Source organism: Elephantulus edwardii, unplaced genomic scaffold (assembly GCF_000299155.1).
Source record: "Elephantulus edwardii isolate Elephantulus edwardi_28Jun2011 unplaced genomic scaffold, EleEdw1.0 scaffold00031, whole genome shotgun sequence".
NCBI classification, from domain to species: Eukaryota; Metazoa; Chordata; class Mammalia; order Macroscelidea; family Macroscelididae; genus Elephantulus; species Elephantulus edwardii.
Genome location: NW_006399781.1, coordinates 11,685,411 through 11,696,884, shown reverse-complemented (window position 1 = coordinate 11,696,884; position 11,474 = coordinate 11,685,411).

Genomic DNA, 11,474 nt, shown 5'->3' with positions numbered 1-11,474 from the left:
GAAGCAAGGATGATTAGACCTTGCTTCACATACTTTGGGCATGTTACCAGAAGGGTGCCAGTCTTTAGAGAAGGAAGAGAGGATGACCTTCAAATAGATGGACCGATGCAGTGACCATAACAATGAGAATAAAGCACAGTGAAGATGATGAGGATCACTTGAATCAGGCAAGATCACATGCTGTTGTGCAGAGAGAGCTGGGGTCCACTCGATGACACCTAACCACTACCATCAGTCATTCAATCCCAGCTATTAGGATAGTTCATTGTGTCAGCCACACCCAGAAGACGACCCGGGCTGTGATTTAGAGTTGTAGCAACCTCTGCCTTGTTTTGTTTTGTTGCTCTGGAGCAGAAGTCTAGTGAGAATAGAACAGGGCCATAGCAAGGCCATTCTAGTACCTTCCATTCAGGCTTTTCTCCTAGACAAGTTCCTGATTGAGCATTTCCCAAATGAGAGCCTGCTTCCTCAGAATGAATGATCAAGGGCTCCCATTGAAATTCTCTCAGGGCATACTGTCCAGTTAAGTATGGCTAAGTATTAGTACATCCCAAGTGCGTAAACATTATACAGCTATACTAAGAAATCATTTGTTATTTGACTGACTAGCAAATTTAGCTGCACATCTTGTATTTTTATTTGCTACGTTCAAATCCCCTGCTGCAGGGGCATGGGAAATAAAAGAACAGGAGGTGGTGTGAGCTGTCCGCCCACCAGGAGACCACGTGCCCACAGAAAGACAATTAAATACAATGAAAAGTTTTAACACCATAAGCTAACAAAATGTCTCCACAGCTGAATTTGGCCTGTGGGTCACCAGATTCCAATCTCCATTCGTCAAAGTACTCTGAATACTGGAAAGTGTTTGTTCACAGGGAGCCAAAATCTGTTCCCTGTAACTTTAAGCCAGCAATCCTCGTTCTGTTTTCCTTCTAGTTCATTCTCCACAAGACAGAGCTCTAGATATTTAAAGATCTCTCCCAGTTGCCTCTCTATGCTTATTTCTCAGCTGAACAGTCCTCACTCCTTCCATCGTTTCTCTCTTGATGTGATGGGTTCCTTGTCTCATCTTCATCTTGACCCTCTCTGTTCTCCCTCTCGTCTGACCAGTGCATAATACATCTAGGAGCTCATCTTCAGCTCTTCGGCTGCCCTCTGATCTCAGATTTGTACAACTGTATACATCTTGTACCTTCCACAAGACCTGACCAGGGCCTGCTGCTCTATCCTAAGAACCAACATTCCAATTTAAGGGTTAATGATCACCATTCCTTTCTTGGGAGCTAGACAGAAACAGAGCAAAAACACGTTTATTGTGGCTTTGTTCACAATAGCTGAGTTGGAAACAACCCAAGTGACCATCAACAAACAAATGGATAGAGAAGCTCTGGTTTATTCACACAATGGAATACTATGCTGCATTGAAAAACAAGGAACAAATGAAATATTATATAGAAGTTCTGGTATATTCATCCAATGGAACACCATGCTGCATTAAAAAATAAGGAACTCATGAAATATTTTTATACAAAATGGGTGACCCTGGAGGACATTATGCTGAGTGAAACATCTCCATCACAAAAGGACAAATATTTCATAGTCCAGTGTTGTAAAATGGGACTGACATCGGGGTTGAGGGGAGACTGAAAAAGAGGGGATAAATACTGTATACTGCATTGAAAAAGATGAGGGAGAAAACTGTTTAAAAGGGATATATGATTAGGTATTATTGTCATAACAGGAGTTCAGAATGAAGGCTGCATAGTGGAGTAGACTTGGGGGGAGGGATTGTATAACAATGAAAGATTTTTTCTTTTACTTTTCAAAGAGAAGAGTGAATTTGGGAGGAGAGCTGGGCAGAGAGAAAAGTGCAACAATGAATGAATAGAATCCAAAGTCTCTGTAAACTTTTATTAAAATTAATTTTAAAAAATCCTGCCATTTCAATAGATTATGTGTAAAACAATCTGAGAAGTACAATCCTCAATTTCTCACTTTCAAGACAAAGACAACACCTACTTTGTGAACACTTGACATGAGATAATGTATAAAAAGTAAGGATGTTTATTTTGTCCCCTTGCTGGTACTAGAAGGCTCCTTGGAAATGACTATGGAAGGACTTCACATCACATACTTTGAACATGCTATTAGGAAGGACAGGTCCCTGGTTAGAAGGGCCTCATGCAAGTAGAGGATCAGATAAAAGAAGATGCCCAATAAGATGGCTTGGTATGGTGACTGCAACAATGGGCTCAATTGTCATAGCCTGTGAGGAATGGGCATGGCCAGCAGTGTTTCATTCTATTATATGCAAAGAGCTTGAGCCAATCCTAAAAACAAACTACCCCCATTACCAACTTGTTCGGTATTTTGTTCTACTTCATTTTATTTTTCACTTGTCTAGCTCTTTCTGTCTTCAGTTTTTTAAAAAAAGCATCTCTGTGTTTTTGGCAGATGCTTTCTGGTTGTGAAAGAAAAAAAAAATCAGAATCATCCAACCCATCCCACTGCCTTTAGAAAGAGCCAAATTGTCATTATCACAGGAATTTGGCCTTCACTTAGCTCTCTTATAAGCCCATCCATGGTTCTTGATCCCAGCCATTTTCAAAGTCACTAACACTCTCCCTAGAGTGCACACAAATGCCCCCTGTTCTCTAACATCTATTTATTTCTTCTATCTACAAGTCTCAGGAGATGAGCATTGTAAAAGGAGAAGTGGTAATATGGGGAAGGCCAAGTTCCAGCTTCATGTAGGTGAACTTTCCTTAGCAATAATATTTATAGAACCAAACAAATAGCTACATGGTCAGACATGCCACCCCCTATGCTTTTGCACCTATTTCTATGAATCATTGGGTCCAATGTTCTTTACAAATTTACTTATAGGCTTTATTCACAGTTGCGGGGTTTTTTTAGGGAAATAGGTTGGAAAGTGGAAAAGGAAAAGAATATCCCGTGATGCAAGGCCAACTGTTAGTCCAACAGTTCCAGGCCAGATTAACAGCAAAGCACAATTCTTCTATTAGTGAAAGTCCAGGTTCAGTTCAGCAGAAATAATGTAAAAACCCTCTAGTTTTCTTAATCATCCTCAAACTTTATCTCAGAGCAGCTACAAGTCACCTTTTCCTTCAATCATCCAGCAAGCAAAGCCTTTAACTGTGGCTCCATCTCTAAGGTTCCTCTGGTAATACCTTGCCACAGTCTCTTCACAGCAGTGCCTTGGTCTCTTTACCTTCTCTCCACCACTGTCTCCCACAGTGTGGAAAGCACTATCATATATTTGTCCCATAGCTGTTGGTGATTTTCAAGGCCATGTTTCCACAGTTAAAGTAGCTGGAGACCATGCCCCCAATGGGGGCTAACACAGCGGATAAAAAAGCCAATTTTCAAGGTTTATGATACCGCATAAGTGTACTTGCCACCCCCCACGTTTCTATCTATTCAATTCCAACTGATCATAACCCAATATACAAGAATAAAACTGTTCTCCATAGCAGTTTCCATGGCTGATATTTTAGAAACAAGTCTTTCTTCTGTTGAATCATTGTTGTTATTGTTGTTATGTGAAAAGTTGGAACTGACTCATGGTTGACACTCCAGTGGGTTTTCAGAGCTGGAAATCACATAGAGAATGCCTATTTCTCCCCCCGCCCCCAAAAGCAGCTGGTGGGTTTGAATTGACTGCCTCTGAATTCACAGCACAACTCTACTAGGCCACAAGACCCAAAATATGACCTTGAGTCTATTCCACTTGAGTTTAAAAACTATCTTGAGAATGAGTTTGAGGCCTTGAACATTAATGAAAGAAGATCAGATGAACTGTGGGATGACATCAAGGGCAGGGTATTATCCTTGAAGAAAACAAAAGGTAAAAGACAAGGACAGAGGAGGGAGAGAGGGGAAGAACAAAATGGATATCTCAGAGCATTCTACTAGAACAATGAGAAGCCAAAACAAAGGGAAGAAGTAACAGAGTTGGAAGATTTCAGAGTGTGAAGACAAAGCAAAGTACTGTAACGAACTGTACAAAGAGCTAGTCAGAAAATGAAAAGGAAAGAGCTTGCTCAGTAACTTTGAATCTGAGGGAACTGAAGAACAAATTCAAGCCATGAGTTGCAACACTATACCACTAGATTAGGTGAACTCAAACCTTCCGCCTTTCCAAGAACATTGTTTGCACCGCTGGGAAGTCCTTCCTAGGAGAGATGCTGATAAATCACCATGTTCTCCTTCCGGCACTTTCCCTGGCCAGCCTCTGTCTGGGACACTCCCCTGCAGAGAAGGACCCCTTGTGAGTGTGACTTCAATGCAAGGGAAGCCCCTCTGTCCACAAGTAGTTAATTCCACCCCTCCTCTTTACTCAAGCCCCAGGTTTGTGAAGCAGGGAATTTTGGAACTGGAGCCTCTGGAGGCTTTCCCTTACAATGTAACAAGTGGCGAGATAGGAATTATTAACTCCTGTTTATGGATGAGAAACTGGGGCTAAGAAAGAGAAATGGCTTGTCTAAAGTCACAAGGCTAATGAATCTGGAGACAATGGCAGAGGCTAGGTCATCACTCTGGTTCTAAAGCCTGGGATCCTTCCACCAAACCACATGCCCCCTGATTCTCAACCTTCAGGGGACAGAACTGTGCGACCTTGTCAGACAGCTATTTCTGTTAAGAGCCAAGTTAACTGTGACTCATAGGGACCTTATCAACAACAGATCTGAACCTTGCTTTATCCTGTTCCATCCTCAAAAGCAGGAGCAATTGATTTTTTTTCTCTTCCTTTGAACAGGTTTCATTAAGAGAATTCAAATACAATACAATCCAAATACTATCTAAAGAATTCACTAGTTTGTTGTGTATTCACAGGTATCTATGGCTGTCAACACAGTCAACTTGAGAACATTTTTATCACCTCAAAAAGAAACCTCATACCCTTTGCTGTATCTTCACCTCTCTCCAGCCTTAAGCAAACACCAGTATACCTTCTGTGACTACCTGCTTGCTTAACCTGGACATTTTATATTAATGGAATCTAGGACGTGAGCTTTTCAGTGACTGGCTTATTTAACATTACACATGCTGCAGCTTGTTTATTCATTCAAAATTTGTTGGGCATTTAGATGATGCTTGTTTGGGGGTTATTTTGAATTAACACTGTTATAAACATTTGGGTACCAGCTTCCCTGTGGAAGTATGTCTTCATTTCTCTTGAGTAGGGGTGTACGTATAAGATGAGTTAAGATTCCTGGGAGCATGCTCTATTTCTTCTAAAATGCTGGCTGTATCCAAGATCACATTAACCTCGGGTCAATTCAAACTCTCCGAATTCCTCCTTGTGAGCTTCAAGGCAAAACTCTCTTACTCTGAGCTCTTGCTTAGAGCAAGCAAACCTCTCTTAGGATTATCTTTTTCATATTTAAAGCTGTGATAGTTTTATCTACTTTCCAAAGGTGGTGTTGGCATTAGATTAACTAATAAGAGGGAGAAAAATCTTAGCCCAATTAATGGCCTAAAGTAGTAAGTACTTGTAAAGCAGCTACTATTTAAAAGCTTCCAAAGTAGGAAATTTCTGAAGGCAGAGGCTTAACAGGAATCCATGGTGGTGGAAACATTGACAACCAGGGACTAGAAATCTCTCCAGATTCTCTAATAATTGATGGCTTCAGTTATTGACAATACTGTTAGGGTCCTATGTCTGTGGGGTTGCTAAGAGTTGTCAACTCAACGACACGTGACAATAATAACAAAGGAGTGTGCAGCGGTAGTGCATTTCACATTGAGCAGCTGGCCAAAAGGTTGATGGTTCAAATCCATCAGTCACTTATTAGAGAAAGATGGGACTTTTCCTCCTGTACGGAGTATAACTTGAGAAACCTGATGGTGGTTTACTGTGTGAGTCAGCATCAGCTCAACATCAGAGGGCTGAGTTTTGGGGTTTGATGGGTTTCTGTGGGTGAGTGTGAGATTCTTGCATGTAAAGCTGCTTTTGGGGTGGAATAGGAGGTTGAGTAGTGGAGTGGGGACTATGGCAGCTACACAGCGTAGTTAAGGGAAGTAGCAGCTTGCAGAGATGGGAAGAGAAATGCTTGTAACTGAGCAGGGCCAAGCTTGTGCTAGTGGCTTGGTCTCCTCTGGTCTTCACTAACTGAGCTAACTTCCTGTCACTTTGCGTCCATTTCCTCCAGAGCTAGCAGGCTCCTCTGTGAGGCAGCGGTTTAGGGGGCTCTGTGGCCTGGCTAAGTGGCTCTGGAATTGATGAGTTCTCTGGGGAAATCCTCACCAGCACTTTGCCTCTGTGAGCACAGCCGGTTGGGCTTTGTCACTGCTGTTCACGCCCCACCTCCCTGAACAGGCTGCATTAGCCTGATCACTGAACCGTGGGGCCAGAACAATGGCGGGCCTGGCCATGGTGCTGACCTCCACAGTTTCTGAACACACACCGGATGGTTTCATTGGCATTCACCAGTAAACCCATGGGACAAGCCAGCTGTAGACTAGAAACAAAAATTAAACCATGCGCTAACAAGCTTTTGAAACCAGCTCTGAAAGCCTCGGGTTCCTGATGTTTTAGCCAACTGAGAAAAAAAAGAATTGCCACTGAGGCAGTTCTGACTTACACGCCCTGATTATATTAGAGCAGTCCGGTGCTCTGTAAGGTTTTAATGGGTGATTTTTCAGAAGTAGATAACCAGGACTTTCTTTCAAAGAAGGGAGTCCTGGTGACCTAGTAAGAGCTGTGGCTGCCCAGCCAAAGGCAGTTGGTTTGAATCCATGAGCAGCTCTGAGGGAGAGGGATGGGCAATCTCCTCTCATATGATGAATAGCCTCTGAAAACCCTGTGGACGGTCAGCTATGAGTTGGTTCTAACTTAACAGCACTTAATAACAACAACATTCTTAATAGCAGCATTCTTCCAATGCAGACTTGAACCTTCAACCTTTAAATTACCAGCTGAGCATGATAAGGCACATCTTATTTGGTCCACACCATGATCATTATTGTTGTTTTGTGCCGTCAAGTCACTTGTGGCTCATATCAACCCTATGTACAACAGCTCTGAACTCTGCTCTATTCTGTGCCAATCTTATTGTCTTTGACACACCTATCCCCATTACCCCAGTGATTGAATCAGTCCATCTCATCCAGGGTCCTCCTCTCTTGTGTTGTCCCTCCACCCTCCCAAGCATGTTTCTCTCTAAGGACTGGTTCAACATGTCCAAAGTAGGTCAGATAATGCTTCAGAATCCTTGCCTCCAAGGAACAGCTTGGTTTCACCCCCCTAAGATGAATCAGTTCGTTCTCTTAGCAGTCTATGGAATATTCAATACTCTTTTCCAGTGCCACAGCTCAAAGGCATAAATTCTCCTTCTATCATTCCTAGTAATCATCTAGCTTTTGGACACATAGCAAGTAGTTGTGAAGTAGTTGCCTGGCTCAAACGCACCTTAGTCTCCAGACTGGTATCATTGCTCTTCAGTACTCTGGAGAGGTCCCTGACAGAAGACTTCCCCATTGTAATTCATCTTTTGATTTCCTGGCTGCTGATACCAAAAGGGGAAAAAAAATCCAATCAAATACAATCTATCACCATGGAGTCAATGCCAACTCATGAGCCTGTCAACTGTTCGAGGGGAGAACTGCATTTCCTTGGCTGTAATCTCAAACGGATTATCAGGCCTTTCTTCTGTGGTGCCCCTGAGCAGGTTCAAACCACCAACTTTTAGGCTAGTGTTGTGGTTATATGCCCTTAACTGACCCTCCAGTGGGTTTTCAGAGGCACGGGAGGAGATTGTCCATTTTCCTCATGCAGAGCAGCTGGTAGATTAGAACCTCGGGCCTTTGGGTCGGTAAGTGGCATCCACTTCCTAAACAACATGCCTCTGTAAACTCTATGAACTTTGATAATGTCAGTAGTTATAGAAAGCCTTCAGGTCTTTTGTTCACAGGGTTGCTATGAGTCGTGCTCGACTTGACAGCAATCAACAACAACAACAAGCCTCCCATAATCAAGAACCACATGTGAACAGGTGTTCATGCCACAAGTATTTACCATGAAATGATAATTTGAAGAAAGTACTTCACTCTTGTGTGTCACAGGTACACTTTCCATGGAAATGGCTTCTATGGTTTCATTCAGCACTTGTGGAAAACAAGTGGGCCCTGGAGAGGAACACATGTGTATCAGTCATTAGAAAGACACGTAGAAATGTATTCCATTTTACCCATGGTCTTGTACTCTCTTCTCCCATCTCTCCCTCCACTCTTCTGATTACCAATTGACTCTGCTATATACGGTAGGTCTGTCAAAGAAAATGGAGGAGATATGCTGGCTTAACACCAGACTGTAAAAATTATAAATTTGTGAAACAGGTAAAATAGAAGGAATGTCTTTGCTTTGAAATGACTATCTATCAGACTCTAAAAAAATGATCATTTATATTTCAATGTAAGTCAGTTTTCACAAGAAGTTCACCCTCAAAGAGTTGCATGTTAGATGAAAGAGAACTGAAGAGGTATTAAAATTGAGGTAAACAGAGGCTTCTGAAGGCTCTCTCCCTCAGCTTGCCACAGTCTCTTCTGCTTACACACCACAAAGAACCACCTCTCCTTGCCTTTGGATGGGCCAGCAGATCACAGTCCACTCAACAATGACACAGTAAAACATCAAATATGTCACAAATCCTAAAATACAGAACATCTTTTGACTTTTCTGTATAACTTTATAGAGAACTGTATAAAATTCTCTATTATCTTCTCTATAAAGTATACAATTCTCTGTACAGTTCTCTGTTATCAGTTGTGTGAAGGATAATTGTGCTGAGCTGAATCCCCAGGGCAGAGGATGTGTTGGGGTGGTGGTGTGCTGTGGGGAAGGGAGGGAGAGCATTACACCTTCTGCTCTGGAAAAACAGATAAAGTGGGCCTTGACTCACTGATTGACTTATTTACTTGCTTCTTTGAGAGCTTAATTTTACTAAGGTACAATTTCTAAACAGCTTTAGTTTGCCTGGCTCCACAATCAACACTCTTGGCACCAGCAGCCAGGAAATTAAAAGACGTATTGCATTGGGAAAGTCGGCTGTCAGAGACCTCTCCAAAGTACTGAAGAGCAACTGATGTCAGTCTGGAGACAGATGCACCCACCTGATCCAGGCCATAGTCTTTGCAATCACTTGCTATGCATCAGAGAGCTGGACAATGACTAGGGATGATAGAAGGAGAATTGATGGCTTTGAGTTGTGGTGTTGGAGAAGAATATTGATTATACCATGGACTACTAAGAGAACAAACAAGTTCATCCTGGAGAGGGTGAAGCTAGACTGCTCCTTGGAGGCAAGGGTTCTGAAGCTTCGCCTGATATACTGTTGACATGTTGCAAGGCAGATTCAGTCCTTGGAGAGGGATGTCACGCTTGGGAGGGTGGCGGGACAGCACAGGAGAGGAAGACCCTCAATGAGACAGATTGACTCAGTGATTGGGGTAATGGGGGTAGGTGTGTCAGAGACAAGAAGATTGGCACAGGATAGAGCAGGGTTTAGGGCAGTTGTACTATGAATCATAGGTGACTCGACTGCACATAACAACAACAAAACCAACAACAATTTGTAAACTATATAATCTATCCTATCTGAAACAATTTGACAAGTTTTGACAAATGCATACAGTTGTGTAGCTACCACTCCAGTCAAGATGTAGACCATTTTTCTCACTGAGAAAAGTCCTCTCGTTCCCCTTTGCTGTTAATTCAGGGAAGAACTGGGCTCTTGGGTTTGTAAAGATGTTGCCTGGAAGTGTACTGTAAGGCCCATGCAGACTGGTTGTGAGAATAGCTAAATTCATAGTTTGTACTTATTTAGACCTCTGGTATATGGACCTCTGTCCTGCTGCTGCAGGCTTGAAAATGTTAGGGGCAGGCCTGCTCCTGGCTGGGATTGCAAAGGCCATGGGAGCTGCTTCCTCCACTCTGATAAGCAGCAGGCCCAGCGCCCTCTAGTGGTGCAGAGGAATACAGTCACCCACAGCAGTACCTGCTCTGCTCTGAGTGCAGCTCTGAGCTGAGTCTTACCTCATTATTCCATCTGGTCCGCTGATGGGGAGCAGCTGTCAGGCAAGGAGAAAACAACCCGTGCTTGGCACGCCTCTCTGCGTCTCCAGTCAACGCCCTCACCCACTGCCCACGGCAGCTGTGTCCTCCTTACTCTCTTCAAGACCCGACCACATGCTGGTCTCTAGTGAGACCTCTTACAAAACAGAAAAAGAAAGTTCTTCCTCTCTCTAAAATATCAGGGTTCTCAGACATTTTGTTCTTGGTCCCCTTCACGCTTGAGTCTCTCTTGGATTCGATTCCATCTCTCTCTCTTTCTGTATCGCCAGCTAGCAAATCCAGAAACACTCTCTCCCTGAGAGCCCTGTGCCCCTCCTTTCTTCCCCCATATCCAAATGGATACTAATTCCTGCACAATCCACCTTCTGAGGATCTCAGAAAGCCATCCTCTCTCTACCTCTCCTGTCTCTGCTGAGCCGATCTCGATGCATGATGCTTGCCTGGTTATCACCAAGAGCTGCTGCCCACCAGGCCGCCCAGCTGCCTTTCTCTTTACCAGCCCCTCCTCCTCATTGCTTTCAGAGTGTTCTTTCTCCAACACAGTTGTTACTGTGTGGCTATTTTGCTCTAAATTCTTCTGATCTTTCAGGTTTCAAGTGCTTCCTGAATAAAACTCCTCAAACTGAGACACAACCTTCAAGAGTCAGGACCAGGGTCCCACAGATGGTGGTGGAGTTTGTGAACAAAGAGGAGAGGTGCTGAAGGTCACTCAGAGCAAAGGAGTCTGGGAAAGTCCAGGCCTGCAGGTGACCCCTTCTTTCTAATGGCACAAAGGTGTCCCCTCTTGCCACAACACCGAGCTCCCTCAGCCCACACCCAACCTTGAGTTATTGTTGAGTCCCATGGAGTTGGAACCGATCCACAGCTGACCCTCCAGCAAGCTTTCTGAGGCAGTTAATTACACAGGAGGAGACTGCCCATCCTTCAACCATGAGCAGCTGGTGGATTCAAATAGCATGCCTTCGGGATTGCAGTGAAGTTTCTTACCACAAGGCCATCAGAGCTGCCTCACATCCGATCTACTACACTCAAAATGAACTGCTGATAATTCTCCAAAGGCATCATGACTTAATTAATAGGCATAGTTTCTCCTCAGGGTATCTCTCTCTCTCTCTCTTTTGTTTTGTTTTGGCCAAAGTTTTTTATCTATAGGCTATATCTTTTTTATCATCCTTTATAACAACTCAGATGTTTCCTCAGGGAGTCTTTTTGACAACATCCTCCCATCATGGCTACATGTCCCTCTTCCGACCTCCTGCTACACTCCATACTCACTTCTATCATCCTCAGTATTCTGAGTTATAAACAACCTAGTGGATAAGGAGCTGCACTGCCAACCCAGAGGCAGGTGCTTCAAATTCATCAGCTGCTCTGTGGG